At 36.9% G+C, this 12,518-nt stretch overlaps 1 long non-coding RNA gene across 1 annotated transcript; it reads right to left on the reverse strand.

The window, feature by feature from the left end:
- Positions 1–5,336: 5,336 nt before the first annotated feature.
- LOC130684909 (uncharacterized) lies at positions 5,337–11,909 on the reverse strand. Its single transcript, XR_008999264.1, has 3 exons — positions 11,817–11,909; positions 8,584–8,703; positions 5,337–5,557 (listed from the first exon to the last, which is right to left on the reverse strand). It is a non-coding gene; the product is annotated as an uncharacterized LOC130684909 (long non-coding RNA).
- Between the last annotated feature and the right edge of the window lie 609 nt (positions 11,910–12,518).

Genomic DNA, 12,518 nt, shown 5'->3' on the forward strand with positions numbered 1-12,518 from the left:
TGGCTGTGGGTTTGACAGACATGGATTTACTACCTGTGTGACCTTGAAAAGGTTTTGTCACTTCGCTCTGTCCACTCATCCTCCACTTGGAAAAGATAATGCCTCCTAATATAATTTTATAAGATGTTAGATATAAAACACTTAATACAGTACCTTCAACAAAGTAACATTCCATAAGTAGTGGGTGGGGAGCCCTTATGTGGCCAGCATTGTGTCAGTTTCTGTCACCACACACAGCATGCAGCCCTAGCCTTGCATATTGAAGACCATTCAGATACACTTTTCCCCAATGTTGGAACCCAATGTTTACCCCTTTTGCTAATTCAGTCTTTGTGTCATGCTTCCTGTATTTCCTAATTTAGTGCCTTCTTCTGGGTCTTTCATATCAATGACTGCATGTTCTGTAGCCAATCCCATTTATAAGCAAAATCTTGAGCCATTTTCCTGAACCAATTTTAGCCTTTATTCATCACTTATTTCTTACTGACCCTTTAAAACATTTGATTGTATAGTTCACTCCTGGGCTTGCATTTACTTCTTAGGCTTGAAAACTGATTGGACGTTGCTACCCTGACCTTCTTCAAAACTCTCTCCATGTGATTTGGCTATATGTGGCATTTAGCCTCTGGCTCTTTCTTCTTCCTTCCCATGGCCATCTCATTTCATTGGGTCCCAACCTGTATGGTCATCCTAGTCAGTGTCCTCATGCCCACTGGGCACTGCTACATTGGGTTGGTATCTTCAGGAGAATTTTAAGTGACTAGGATATCCCGAAGTTAAAATCTAAAGTAAGAGCCAGCATCACATGATATCATATTTTGCTATCTTTACATACATGCCAGCATCAACCAAATGAGCTGGGCAAAGTCCCCTGAGATCATGTCCCTGGGATGTGCTGATGGTAATATCAGCTCATGGTTCCTTTATTCTTCTCTTGGTAGAGAATAAATTGTCTTAAAATTCTCCTGGTAGAGAATAAATTGTCTTAAAATTCTCCTGGTAGAGAATAAATTGTCTTAAAATTCTCCTGGTAGAGAATAAATTGTCTTAAAATTCTGGCAGCAAATTCCTACTAGATTTGAAATGTAGTCTTAATGGTTCTCTTTCCTGAGATACATTTATTTTCATTCATTCATTAATTAACCTATTTATTCATTAACCCATAAAACATTTTTGATAGCCTTCTGTGTATACTAGCTACTGTGAAAATCTATGGAAATTAAGAGAAGAGATGTCCTTCACCTAATGTTTATGACCAGGACATCCTCAAAAGCCAGGCTCTTCAATTCTACTTTGGAATGATCTTATATACTGCCTATTTCTCTCTTCTATCATTGAAATTACTCTTCTTTTTATGGGTCAAAGCCATCTAACCCCTCGTTCATATTAAGCCTTTGAATTGGTCTCTATTTCTGTGTGTTTCCCTGTTCAAATTATTCTACACAAGGAATCAAAATGTTCTCTTTGAAAAGCAAATCTCATTATGGCTCTCCCTTGCCATGACCCTTTCAAAAGTTTTGCTTTGTACTTAGGACTGAAATCAGAATCTTGAACCTTATCTGCTTACTTCTCTGGCCTCATTATTTCTCGCAGTTTCCCCCACTTCATGTCTGACAATTGCATACATACTAGCTAGCATTTGACTTGGTTTTTGATTACCTTCTGCCCTTTTTCATTTTCATACTCTATTTATGACACCTGAAACACTTGTCCCATTCTTCATGCCACCATTTTAGATACCATATAGCTATTTTTCCACTTAGTTTTAAGAGTCATTTTCTGAGGACAGATTTATTATAGGTCACACTAACAAATTGCATTACCACTTTCTGTTCTTCGCATATAGTGAAGTGCTGTGTGGGTTACTTGGTCTTTTCCACTAGACTTGAGTTTCCTAAGGATACAGTCTGTAGCTTTGTTACTGACCTAGGGCCTTTGAGTTCTGCATGCTAGAAGAATTAATCAGGCTCAAAAATTGGCCTGGATAAGACTTTATTGGGGCTTATGCTCAAAGACAAGGGAGACAGTACAAAGGGTAGAATGCTCTGGTGAGGAGGGGCTGAGGAAGTGTTTTCACGAAGTTGTGGCAGGAAAAAGGTGACATCTGGGCATGAAGAGGCAGAGAATTTCAGGAATATGGAGGCACAGGCACAGCTGGCAGAACATGCTTCCTCATTTTTCCCATGCCTCATTAGCACGTTAAATCTCCACCCCTAGGCATGATTTTTAGTACTGTAATGAGGAAAAAGTCGGTGAAAGGTCAGTGTTTGAGTTCATCTTGGTGCAGACTAGTTTGGGCTGGTCTGCGCAGCCATCAGCAGCAGATTTCTTTCTCTTGGTAACATCTGCATTCTGCATTCCTGTAAGATAGCTCAGCCTCTTTTATGGAAATAGTCGGAATCCAGGAATGCTGTTTTTTCAGTCAGGATGAGGGGCCTGAGTTGAGTTCTTACTCTGTATAACTTGGATCTGATTTTTATAAGAAGGGCCGGGCCCTGGCCTTGTCTATCTCAACTTGATCTCAGATGGAACCCTGGTACCTCACAGATGGCACACAGTGGATACTTTGAAATATTTGTTGAATGATAATGATGAATGAGTGAATAGCTACTATTCTCCAAGGTCCATAATCTAATGAAGTATCAGAGAAGTAAACAATGAGAATTGGGTGTAATTAACAACTCTAGAGGTACATATATAGAACAGTATGTAAGCATAGTAGAGGGACAGTTGAACCATCCTTTGGAGAGTCATGAAAAACTTTCAGGAGGGGTGAAGTCTGAGTGGAAACTTTTGAAGCATGAGTAGAAATAAGTCTGCAGAGGACAGGGCTAAGCATTCCCAATGGAAGGCACAATATATGAAAAATAAGGAAAGAGGTACAGAGAAAGCATTGTTTTCAATATATAGAAAATAACGCACTCTATCTGGATCATGGTGTGCACATGGGACCATAGTAGGTGATGAAGCTGGAGGCCTGGATAGAAACTAGATCTTCAAGGACCTTAAATTTATAATACTAACTTACTTATAATTTAATAGAAGTCATTGGATGCTTTCAAGTAGGGGAGTGACATATCCAGTTTCTTATGTGTTGCAGCTGTCTCTCTCCCCCTGCCCCAAGTGCCCTGAATAGTTTTTGCTTGGGTGACCCTGGTGTATACAACGCCAACAAGCTACTTGTTAACCCCTTACATCCATATTCAGTCTTTGATCAAAATGATGTGGAATTGTTACTCTGCCACACTTTCCATTTTAGATAATAAACACTTTTGAACTAGAATTTTTTTTTAAGTTACATAGGCAAAGTTGCCGGATTCCATTTAAAAAAGGCAAAGATAAATAGCATGACATATCTTATTTTACTTACATAAATTTATAATACCTAAGTTGAATATATTATCCTTCAGTCTTATTTTATAAAAAGTTCATGCTAAACTCTGTAAAAACTCAATAAAATTTATATTACTAAAAATGTTCACTATTGCCTCATGCATTTGCTGTATTTCATTTTATGTCTTTAGTGATTTTCATCAAGCACATTTCTCTATTTAGAAATGTATTACTTTTTTTAAATTTTAATTTTCATTATTTTATTTTATTTTGGTATTGTTAATGTACAATTCCTTGAACGACATTATGGCTACTAGACTCTCCCCACCGTCCCTCCCACATACCCACTGCAGTCTCTGTCCATCCATGCACCAAAATGCTGTAGAATCATTACTTGTCTTCTCTGTATTTAGAAGTGCATTTCTTTGAACTGCTTTATAATGTCCAAGTCATGGCTAGATCATCTACATATTACTGCCCTCTGCAGGTCATAGTCAAGAACACCTTTACATCTTTTCTGCTCTTCAGGAAATGATTAAGGTGTTTATAAATAAATTGTGAAATTAAACACTTTTGTAGAAAACAGATAAAGTGATCAGTGATTCAGCTCTGTCCCCAATATTGAGAAGTTCCTTCCCTTTGTATCTTACAAGCTCTCAACTTTCGTTTATTCATCTTGAGCAATATAATATAGATTCTTTATTTGCATGATTCCACTTTATGTTTCCATGTGTTTCTGCCAAACATCTCTGTTCAATCATGCCTCTCTCTTTATCTGATACATTATATTCCTTCTTGGCATAGCAGTTCAAATGATCAGTTCCAGTGTGTATAAACAATGAATTGAAAATGATTGCTGTTGGTGCATTCAATAATGAACACTTTTAACAGGATTTTGATCTTTTAACTTACTTATTACACAAATGAAATCGTGGTCAGCTGTATATATTGCTAAGTCAGCCCTAAGAAAAAGGAAAATTGGCAAAAGAGTGTAAAAATATAAGCCTGCCTATAAAATCTCATCATTTATCAGACATCAACACAGGTAGTAATTCCCTGAGAGACATATAAATTGTATTTCAATCACTCAGGCATAGTGTACCTTAACTTATCGGGCTCTAAAATATTTAGACCTGACTACATTCTTGAGACATTGCAGTTTGTATCCTGGCTTAACAAGAGGGTACCATTATTTTTAAGCTTATGCTTTTGTACAGTTCTAAACTAATTCAGTTTATTATGGTGAGAGATGTCAAATACAATACTCAGTCCTGTGGTTTCATTGAAAGAGCCCAGGTATACTTTTCTGATATCTGATCTGTTCACGCTAGCTTGTGCATTCCCTTCTAACTGTATGCATCCTGATTTAACTCTGGTGAAAGTTTTAAAATTGGACTGCTACTTGGGGCCAGGATGCTCCTTCTAAAATAAGGATAAAATACTCAATGCCACTGGGTGGGAAGTAGTCTAGCAGTAAAACCTGATACTATTTTCTGCTTCCTCATCCCAATCCTGACATCATTTGCCACAAATTAGGTCTTGTGGTAGGTAATACTTAAGACAGAGATATATGCAGAACATTTATTAATGAATGATCTTGAGATGAATACCCATGGAAGGCAGGGGAAGGAAACAGGATTGGGAAGAGGAAGAAGTTGAATTGCTGTGATGAAGCTTTGACGACCAAGTTAGGACCACAGAGAGCTCTGAAGCATAATGTTCCATCATTGTCAGAGACTAACCATGTTGAGCTGAAATGGCGGGGCCTTTTTACCCATACCTCCATCAGTCATAAGTTGTGGACCGCCTAGAGAAGGGCATGCTTTTGAATGATGTAAGGGTACTCTGAAACTATCACAAAAAAGGGTAACAATCACAAAAAGACTAAAAGCTGAAGGGAGATATGATGGTGAGTCTTTTGCAGAAGCAATATTTACATTTTCAATTTGGTTGATTCTATATGTTCAGAAATTGAATTATAGACTGCAAGATTTGGACCAAGTAAGAAGTAATCTAGTTATTTTGCAGTAAAAACTCTCATTTCTAGTCCAAAGTCATCTGGGCCCTCAAAATATTTTTTATGCTACCTCCCACATCAGTTTTTTTCAAGCTTTTACATCTTAGATGAAAAAGAACTCTTTTTCTGCAGATAACAAGCTCTTCAGGTAGAAACTTCTCTGAGGTTCTTGACCTGTTATTTCAACTCTCCTGAACATTCATCAGCCTAGAGTACAAAAAGGTAGTATCTTTAAATGTTTATAAAACATAATGGATAACACAATATCCAATATAATGATAATTATTCTCTAACACATAAAGCTTCGAGTCATAAGCTAGACACCTATGTCCATAGTTTACTCCTATACACAGTTCCTACTTCTGTGACCTTGAACAAGCCATTTGACTTCAGGCTGTTTACTTCAGTATACATTATTTTGTTAATTAAGTATATTAATACCTGCCTCATCCTTTTTTGAATGTAAAATGGGAAAGTGGATGTAAAGGAACTTTGCCAAAGGCAAAGCATGACATAAATGCTGTGAGCAGCTTTTTAGTTCTGGGCTTGCAGCCCCTCTCATATCCCAGAGTGCATGTTCTAGGTTGCTTTTCTTTTTTCAGAGTGCACTGGTCTATTTAAATGCTACTTTACCCCTCCCCCCTCTCTCCTACCTAAAATTCTCTATCATCTACCTCCAAATGATGGATAAGCCTCATCTTTTTTCAAAACTGACACAGTCTCCTGTCTTTACCAATCTTTATTAGGTGCTAATCTGGGAACCACTGTTTATCCATGGCCCGTATTTCCTCAGTCCACAGCATGTTTTCATTGCTATTTAAGTTCAGGGTCCCTAGAAAAGTGGTTAATTTTTTAAAAATCATATATATACATAACTACCCATTATTCAAGTTGTTAAATCACCAGTGCATGCATCTGAAATAGTCGTACACAAATAAAGCGAGAATTAAAACAGGAATAAAACAAGAGTGATATTAAGTGATTTCCTACTATTTTTTGCCCATTTACTTCACTATAGTAGAATCATTACTACTTTCTGATCCTTTATTCTTAGCCTCATTCTGTTTCAGGACCAGAGCCTCCTTACTTTCTCCTGGGATCAGTGCCATGCTAAGAAAGGCAGGCCACCCTAAGATTAAAATAGACTGGCATAGACTAGTTGGCTAAAATTTACCGTCCTGAAAGTGTAATTAGAAAGTTCAACAAAATAGGTTATTTGTAGCCTACTGTCTTAGAACAGAAAGCAGAAGTGAGGAAATCAACCTGGTTAAGAAAGTTTAGTAGTGAGAAGTGACATGGATGTAAGCAGGGGCAGTATGGAGGGCGGCGGTGGGGGAGTTGGAGGATCTTCAGTGGACAGCACTTGTCAATGGGGACCGGTCAGTAGTTCTACAAAAGAACCTATAAAATGCCCTGACTAGAAGGAATAAGCAAGTAGTAGAGGGATCTAAAGATAATATCTATTCCTCATCTAGACTGATTCTTTTGATGTCTTACTTCATCAGTTAGTGTAGTTTTAAAATAAGATGATCCTTTAATGTCATCCTTATTAAAGATTTATTTTCATGCAAAAATTTTCCTGGTTCTTCCCTAGAGTATCCTTTTTATATTCCTCAGAAAAGATGACTCTCATAAACAGAGCCTCTGGGGTTAAATCTGAGAACTATTCTCAGGAGCTTTGGCCTTTGATCAGGGCTTTGGGTTTGGGTCAGGGCCCTTTGGAGAATGAGCTCTAGTCTGGTCAGAGTGGTCAAGCTTTGTGAGAATTACACTTAAGTGAATAAAATGCAGATGAGTCACCATTGACCCATCATAGCCAGGAATTTGTTTTTATTGTGTGTTTTTATGGAGGTTCAGTAGGAGACTCTACCGTCTAGGATCTCTGGGGAGGTGACTTGTCTAGCTTTGTCTCTGATTAACTGGACTATAGCAGTGAAACAATTATCTTCAATTAGTATCATTAATGCCTTTACATAGAGGAATAACACAGTGTGTTTGTTAATACAGGGGCAAGAGAGTGTTAGGAATCAGAATTATGTCTCTGGGGCATCTTCTCAGCCATATATCTTTTGGAAGGTCTATTTAACTTCTTTGTGTCTCAGTTTTATCCTGAATAAAATAGGGATAACAGACCCTGCCTCAGAGACTGATTTTGAGCATGGAATGAGGCTATGAATGTCAGATGATTGGCACAGTTCTTGTCGATACTATTCAATAAACCCTATGTATTATAAATATTGTTATGTAATTATAGCTATTAGAATCAAACAGCCTTAGTTCAAAGTATTATTCTGCCTCTTATAAGGTGTGTTAACTCAGACAACTTAAAAATCTGAGCTGACCTTTATTTAAAGCACCTGATGAAGAAACTGGCACATAGTGAAACACTATATACATATCTCTTCCTTTCCATTTGAAGATCACACTGTGAGATAAATCTGCTTTGAGAAGAGGATTACCCTTTTCTCCCTTTGCCTCAGAGCAGTTACCCCCTGTAGTAAGGAGGCACCAATGTTTCTTCTAAGGAACCTTCCCCATTTAATGTCTATGTGGTCTGGTTGGAGATGGGCCATATTAAGCTCAAGATTTGTGGTGGGTCTAGGATGCAAGTTTAACTTAATTAGAACACATGAAAGTTGTCTAGATGCCCTTGAAAGAATGGATAAGCAGAGGTAAAAATATGTGCTTCTAGAGCTGCCAGGGGCATAAGTGCCCATTCTGTGGAGAGAGTTATCTGACAGTGAAGCTACAAGAGGGGCAAATAACAAGAAAAAGAGAGCCAACACACATAAACATAATCAGAATTGAGAAAGGAAAAATCACTATGGACACCACAGAAATACAAAGAATTATGAGAGAATACTATGAAAAAATATATGTTAACAAACTGGATAACCTAGAAGAAATGAACAACTTTCTAGAAAAATACAACCTTCCAAGGCTGACCCAGGAAGAAATAGAAAATCTGAATAGACCAATTACCAGCAAGGACACTGAATTGGTAATCAAAACACTACCTAAGAAGAAAACACCAAGAACAGAGGGTTTCACTGCTGAATTTTATCAAACATTTAGTGAAGACCTAATAGCCATCTTCCTTAAAGGGAGGGAATACTCCCAAACTCATTCTATGAGGCCAACATCACTCAAATACCAAAACCAGGCAAAGACACCACAAAAAAAGAAAATTACACAGCAATATCCCTGATGAACATAGATGCAAAAATAGTCACCAAAATATTAGCAAACCAAATTCAAAAATACATCAAAAAGATCATCCATCATGATCAAGTAGGATTCATCCCAGGGATGCAAGGATGGTAGAACATTCGAAAATCCATCAATATCATCAACTACATCAACAAAAAGAAGTACAAAACCACATGATCATCTCCATAGCTGCTGAAAAAGCATTGACAAAATTCAACATCCATTCATGATAAAAACTCTCAACAAAATGGGTATAGACGGCAAGTACCTCAACATAATAAAGGCCATATATGACACACCCACAGCCAACATCATACTTAACAGCAAGAAGGTGAAAGCTTTTCCTATAAGATCGGGAACAAGACAAGGATGCACACTCTCCCCACTTTTATGCAACATAGATCTGGAGGTCCCAGCCACAGCAATCAGACAACACAAAGAAATAAAAGGCATTCTAGATTGGCAAGGAAGAAGTCAAACAGTCCCTGTTTGCAGATGACATGATATTGTACGTAAAATGCCCTAAAGAATCCACTCCAAAACTACTAGGTCTGATATCTGAATTCAGCAAAGTTGCGGGATACAAAATTAATACACAGAAATCTATTGCATTCCTATACACTAACGCACTAGCAAAAAGAGAAATCAGGAAAACAATTCCATTCACAATTGCATCAAAAAGAATAAAATACCTAGGAATAAACCTAATCAAGAAAGTGAAAAACCTCTACTCAGAAAACTACAAGACACTCTTAAGAGAAAGAAGATACCAATAAATGAAAACATAACCCATGCTCATGAATAACAAGAATTAACATTGTCAAAATGGCCATCCTGCCTAAAACAATCTACAGATTCAGTGCAATCCCTGTGAAAATACCAACAGCATTCTTCAATGAACTAGAGCAAATAGTTCTAAAATTCATATGGAACCACAAAAGACCCCAAATAGCCAAAGCAATCCTGAGAAGAAAGGATAAAGCTGGGAGGATCTTGCTTCCCAACTTCAAGCTCTACTACAAAGCCACAGTAATCAAGACAATTTGGTACTGGCACAAGAACAGACCCATAGACCAATGGAACAGACTAGAGAGCCCAGATATAAATCAAGTCATACATGGTCAATTAATACACGATAAAGGAGCCATGGACATGAAATGGGGAAATGACAGCCTCTTCAACAACTGCTGTTGTCAAAACTGGACAGCTATATGTCAGAGAATGAAACTGAATTACCCCATATACAAAAGTAAACTCAGAATGGATTAGGATCTAAATGTAAGTCATGAAACCATAAAATTCTTAGAAGAAATTAGGCAAAAATATCTTGAATATAAACATTAACAACTTTTTCCTGAGTGCATCTCCATGGAGAAGAAAAACAAAAGCAAAAATCAACAAATGGGGCTATATCAAATTAAAAACTTCTCTGCAGCAAAGGACACCATCAGCAGAACGAAAAGGCGTCCTACAGTATGGGCAAATATATTTGTAAATGACATATCTGACAAGGGGTTAACATCCAAAATATATAAAGAACTCACACACCTCAACACCCAAAAAGCAAGCAACCCTATTAAAAAATGGGCAGAGGATATGAACAGACCCTTATCCAAAGAAGAAATTCAGATGGCCAACAGGCACATGAAAAGATGCTCCATAGCACTAATTATCAGGGAAATCCAAATTAAGACCACAATGAGATATCACCTCACACCAGTTAGGATGGCCAACATAGAAAGACTAAGAACAACAAATGCTGGCGAGGGGGCAGAGAAAGGGGAACCCTCGTACACTGTTGGTGGGAATGCAAACTAGTTCAACCATAGTGGAAAGCAATATGTAGTTTCCTCAAAAAACTCAAAATAGAAATACCATTTGACCTGGGATCTCCACTCCTAGGAATTTACCCAAAGAAAACAACTTCTCAGATTCAAAAAGACATATGCACCCCTATGTTTATCACAGCACTTTGTACAATAGCCAAGAAATGGAAGCAACCTAAGTGTCCATCAGTAGATGAATGGATAAAGAAGATGTGGTACATATACACAATGGAATATTATTCATCCACAAGAACAAAACAAATTCTACCATTTTCAATAACATGGGTGGAGCTAGAGAGTATTATGCTCAGTGAAATAAGCCAGACAGAGAAAGACAAATACCAACTGACTTCCCTCATTTGTGGAGTATAACTACGAAGCAGGACTGAAAGAACAAAATAGCGGTGGACTCACAAACTCCAAGAAGGGACTAGTGGTTACCAAAGGTGAGGCGTGGGGAAGGGCAGGTGGGGAGAGTGGGAGAAGAGGATTGTGGGGTATCATGATTGGTGCACACGGTGTGGGGGGGAGTCACAGGGAAGACAGTGTATCTCAGAGAAGACAAATAATGACTTTGTGGCATTTTACTACACTGATGGATAGTGACTACAATGGGGTGTTGGGGCTACTCAATAATAGGTGTGAATGTAATAGCCACATTGCTTTTCTTGTGAAACTTCCATAAGAGTATGAATGACACATGAATTTTAAAAATTCTATTTTTCATTTAAAAATAAATAAATAGAAAATAAATAAAAGAGGGGTGAATAGAATGAAGAGGAAGAAAGGTGAACTGATTCAATTATTGAAGGTCTTTGATGCAAGATGACGATGAATAAATATCAGCAGGAGGTTTTCTCATTACATGAATCAAAACTTCCTTTTTTGCATAAGCCAGTTTAAATATGGTTTCTATCTTTGCAGCTAAAGATTTTGAGCAATAAAGAGTTTATAAAAAGTTTGGTAATTGTGGCTTCTTTCAGAATGAATATTCACCTCCCATTTCAGGATATATTGTGATTATTATTGTGTATTCTTTTTTTCACATTCTTAAAACATTACAGAGATTTAGTGCTGCATGTGGCACCTATATAGTTTTTATTAAATACTTGTCTATGTCACATGTGCTTCCTCTTTTTTCACTCAAGTTGACCATTTGGACCAAGATTGCCATGTAAGAAATTGCTTTGAGGCAGTGGGAACATCCACATATGCTACCAGGCCACCTTTTCTAGAACTCAGGAACAAAAAGGATTTAGAGAGCAAATTAAATGCCGAGTTACATAATTTTTAAATCAATTTATACACATAGCCAGAAGTGATACAAAAGAGTAGGGGAAGCCTGATACTAAGCATACATATATGCTCTATTTATTTTTTTAATGGACAACATGCCTCACAGGTGATTAAATAACATATGAACTGTATACTTAGCATATGTCTTGAATTTCTTCTATGAAGTAGAAGACATTTGAATAAGTTGTCCCTTTACTCCTCCATAAGAGAATGCCTATTTTCTTTTAAGAAAGGACATCCTCCTGTATAGCCACAGTACAGTGATCAAAAGCAGTAAGTTAATCATATAATTCCATCATTAAATGTATGTATATACATTTGTGTATATATATATATATGTATGAAAATGAATAGTATACATATAATAATAATATAATTATAACACAATGTATAATTATATATAGAAACAAACTAATACCTTCAGGCCCAACCAAATATTCATAGAGTTCAATCCAGCATAACATTTTCTTTAAAGAAATCTGACTCCCATTATCTATATTTATATATTTTCTTATTTGTTCAATCACTACCCATAGTTTCATAGTTGTTTAACACACACTACTGTGTAACAAGAAAAAAGAAAACCCTATTAGCTTAGTCATAACATTTCTGTCTTTTTTTGTCTTTATCCTGGGATTATTAGTCAACCTAAAGTGTTCAAATTATTCTTACATTAATTGTGTTTATTTTTTGTTTATTAATCCCCATCATTAGACTATTCATATGAAATATAGTTAGGTCCTTTGTTTCTGTTTATATTCCATTGTGTTTTACCCCCACGCACCCCTATCACTTTTGTTGATTATGTTTACTCATTGGTGGTTTTATTTCATTAT

This window comes from Manis pentadactyla, chromosome 9, assembly GCF_030020395.1.
Source record: "Manis pentadactyla isolate mManPen7 chromosome 9, mManPen7.hap1, whole genome shotgun sequence".
NCBI classification, from domain to species: domain Eukaryota; kingdom Metazoa; phylum Chordata; class Mammalia; order Pholidota; family Manidae; genus Manis; species Manis pentadactyla.